Genomic DNA, 4,006 nt, shown 5'->3' on the forward strand with positions numbered 1-4,006 from the left:
CAGAGACAGGCGAGCAACAGGGTAGCTTTAAATAGGTCCCTCTCCCCCTCTCCCCCGCCTTCCCCTCCGCGGGAAAGAAACGTTTGTTGAAACAGGATCCCTAAGGACTCCTCCCCTCCCGCCCCTTAAGCAACTGGCTGGTGGACGTCAGTTTGTCCCACTCTGTGCTCCCCCCTGGCTCCCTTCACCCTCCCCTCCAGGCCCTACTGAGGGAGGCGAGGCAGTGAGGGAGAGGGGAGAGAGGGATGTGCCCCTTAGGGATAGGCGGAGGGGAAGCAGTCCCTCAGCATCCCAGGATGCCAGAGGCCATGTGGTCCGACTCTTCTTGTTTTCCTGATGGGGAAACTGAGGCCCAGAGAGAGTAAGCAATTTGAGCTGATAAAACAGAACCAGAACATCGTTCTTCTGAGTCTACAGCCAACCTCCCAGAGAAAGAAACAGAGACTGTTCCCTCTACAGTAAAGGTTGCAGGGACCCCGAAGCCAGAAAAAGTAGCTATTGTTGGAACCTAGACCGGCCCTTGTATATGAGGCACCTCAGAAGGGGTGCTGGTGAGAGCCACAGGTGGCTCAAGAGGCAGCACGAGTCTGGAGATGGAGGGCAGAGGGTCTCCCCAAACCCTCCAGACGTAGCCTTTCCAAAGTGTGAGAGAAGAATCAGAACTCCTGGGGCCAGGGAAGCAGCTGTGGGCGGGCAGGCCCGGCATCGAGGGGACAGACCTGGACCCAGCCCCACAGACATCCATGATAATATCTCTGGGTTTTGTTTAACCCTTGTTTATGAATTGGACATGCCACTCCCTTTGTCGCTGTTGAAGAGCTCTAGGCTCAATCTATGCCTGAGGTTGGTGGGTGGGGTGGGGAAAAGCCACAAGAGAGAAAAATATGGAACTTCTAAGAGGTTTATGGGGGTCAATATCATGACAAGTACCAGGCCCGTGGACTAGAAAGGGGGCGACTGCTTCCTTCTTCGGTGGGGAAGGGAAGGCAGAGCGGCAGCATGCAGGACCGAGGTTAGAGAGACAAGAGGCCTCCCTGCAGTGCAGCATGGGAGAAACTGGGAGAAGCATCTGGGAGTGGAGAGGGGGCCTCGCCTCTGCTGGAAGGAATGTCTTTCACTTTGCACCACGTAGAAACAGGGGTAGAGGAGATAACCTGCGGCCAAGGCCAGATGGTTTGGGGTGTTGTTGCTACTCCTTTGATGAAAGAGCAGAAGAATGAGGGGCAGAGGGAGGAAGGGGGAAAGCAGAAGGGCAAAGAGAAGAAAAAGTCCTGTCCCTGTCTTCTCCTGGGAGCCGTCAGAGGACAGGATTCTCCTGGAGTTTCCCCATTTCTCTGGGCACAGAGATGGAGCAGAGGGAAGCCAGCAGATTGGGGGCAGGTCTGAGCACCCTGAGCCCAAAGAAAGTGAGGAGGAAAGGAGGGAGGGGATGGGGCCTTCAGTCAGGAGACCTAAGTTGCCCGCTGGCTGGACTGGTTCTCTCTCTGGCCTCAGAGGGAACTCCCTACTGAGGGATTATCGACCTCTCCTCCAGCAAATCCACTCTCAGGGCACAGGGCTCGTGTTTGAATTCCCCAAATAACTGGCCCTCTCTGGGCGTGCACTTGAAATTTTCCATTACAGGGATCCAGAAGGTCGCATCATGCTTCTGCCCTCCTTCTCCTCCTGGGCTACAGCTGGTGGGTGGGCAGGATGGAGCAGATACCTTCTCTCCACTGGCCCTTCAGTGGGAGGAACCAATGAGGGGAAAAGAGATCCCAGTTCAAGCCCCTGTGTGTAGAGCAGAGAGTGCGAGAGAAGTAGCAGAAGAGGTAGGCTCATGGGTAGACGTCAGGAGAGACTGCCGTGGGAAGAAGTCACTAGAAGAGTGGCCCACAGGTGGCTGGGTCACTCAACACTGGGGCAGCTGAAGGGTAGCCTGGCCCTGGGCTAGGGGTGGGTGAGAGCATGACATGGGATTTAGGAAGTACCGTTCCTTCGGTTCCTGGGGTGGATCCTTGGGTTATCTTCTGCCTGGCCATCTCCAGGATACAGGTGAGATAGAAGAGAAAACCAGCCCTGGAACCTGAAGGCATGTAGACTTCAGGCACCGGATTCTCACAGTTTTTACTCTCCCACCTTCTGATCCCTGCTGGCACTTCCAAAGCCCTGGCTCTGGTCCCTGTAGCCAAGCCCAATACCGGAAAGGACTGTGCCCTTCCTCTGCCCATACAGCCTGGCAGAGGCTCCCTGCCATGTCCTGCGCTGGGGCTAGTGTGCAGCCCCCAGTGCACTGCTGCTCACATGTTTGGGGCTCAGACAAAACAAAGGGTGGACAGGACACCAAGGGCCCTTTCCTCACCAGTGCCTCACTGACCTCCCTCCCTGCCCAGGCCACTGTGGCGTCTCTGGGAGTCCACCTCCTTCTCGTCCATCATGGACTTCAGATTTCAGGACATCCGTGGGTATAGACACCTGGTCCTATGACCTGGGGGGCTACTGCTTCCTTTGAACACAACCAGTGGTACCAGCTTGGATCAAGGCCCTTGGAGTAAGAGGAATAAAGCAGAGAGTCAGAAAGACCTGAAAGTAGGAAGTGGGATGGCCAGGGTGACTGGGCTGGGGGTGGCTTTGAGAGAAATTCATAGGTCAGAAAGGGGATCAACAAAGGGTAGGATGGGTAGTGTTGAATCAAATGTCAGTTGGCATGGGAAGATCTGGGAAGTAGGGGTGTGTGTGTGTGTTTGTGTGTGTGTGCGCGTGCTTATGAAAGAAAGAGAGATACCAAGAGAGGGTCAGAGAGAGACACCAAGAGAGGGTCAGAGAGAGACAGAGAAATGTATATTTACCTGTGTGTGTGTGTGTGTGTGTGCATGCACACACGTGTGTGCTACCTAATGACTGCGGGGACATGATTGTGTGTGATCCCGTGTGAGGAAGAGAGGGTGTGAATGTACCAGATGGTAATTCCAAAGGAGGAACTCCTCAAGACAGAGGAGGGCAACACTCATTTGGATGTGTGGTCAATCTATTAAAAATCAGTTATTTGTGTCCCCAAGTGTGTTAGTACACCCATGTGTGTGCACGAGCATGTGTGCATGCCTGTGGCCGGCCCTCGGGTGGGTGTACGTGAGAGTCCATGGGAGAATGTGCGTGTGCACGAGGGAGGGGGTGGGGATGCGGCTCAGCTGCAGATGGGCTTTCAAGGTCTCCAAGAAACAGTTTTGTTTCCTAAGTGACTGGCCTCCTGGGGCCTCCAGCCCAGGCTTGAAGGTTGTTTCAAGATCACGAAAAAGAGAGAGGGAGGGAGAGTGGGAGGGAAGGAAGCTCTGGGTGACTCTATCACCCCCCACTGTCCCTCCTCCTGCCCCCTCACCCCACTTTTCTGCCCCAGTCCTGATTTGGGCCCAGCTCGCTGGCACTGCTCGCTCTCTCCCTCCTTTCCCGCTGCCGGCCCTCTCTGGGCGGTCTCTTCTTCTCTCCCCTCTTCCATTCTCTCCAGCTCTTCTTTTTCCTTCTTCAGGGCCTGTGATCTCATCACCACCGCCAGGCATCCAGGGCCTTCTGGGGTAGTGGGTAAAAATTTTCTCCTTCCAAGGGGAGGCTGTCTTGGGATGATAGGATGGACGGGGAGCCTGGGAACGCCTGGGGTGGCCACGACAAGTGTCCTAGTGCCTCTTACTCCCCCTTCCTCTCCAGTGCTCCTTCTTCCCGCTGCTCGCAGGTTGTAGTGACCTTGTGGTGGGAAGATTGGGCTGGGAGCCACAGTGTGGCTGTCCAAGTCCTGCTGCTGCCTCAGTTTCCCCACCGGACCACAAGGCCGGTGTCGGATTTTCTCTCCATCTCTCCCTTGACATCTGCTCCTCTGTTTTCTTTCTGGTCTTTCCTTTCAATCTACTCAGAATAGATTCTGAAAACCTCTTCCTCTATTTCTGCTTGCTTCTGTCATCTTTAATCTTTCCACCAGATTATTCTTATTATTCTTTTTATTGGTTCAAACCACATTATATGAATTCAGAAGATGGAG

Source organism: Ceratotherium simum, chromosome 2, assembly GCF_057802395.1.
Source record: "Ceratotherium simum simum isolate JZ-2026a chromosome 2, ASM5780239v1, whole genome shotgun sequence".
NCBI lineage: Eukaryota > Metazoa > Chordata > Mammalia > Perissodactyla > Rhinocerotidae > Ceratotherium > Ceratotherium simum.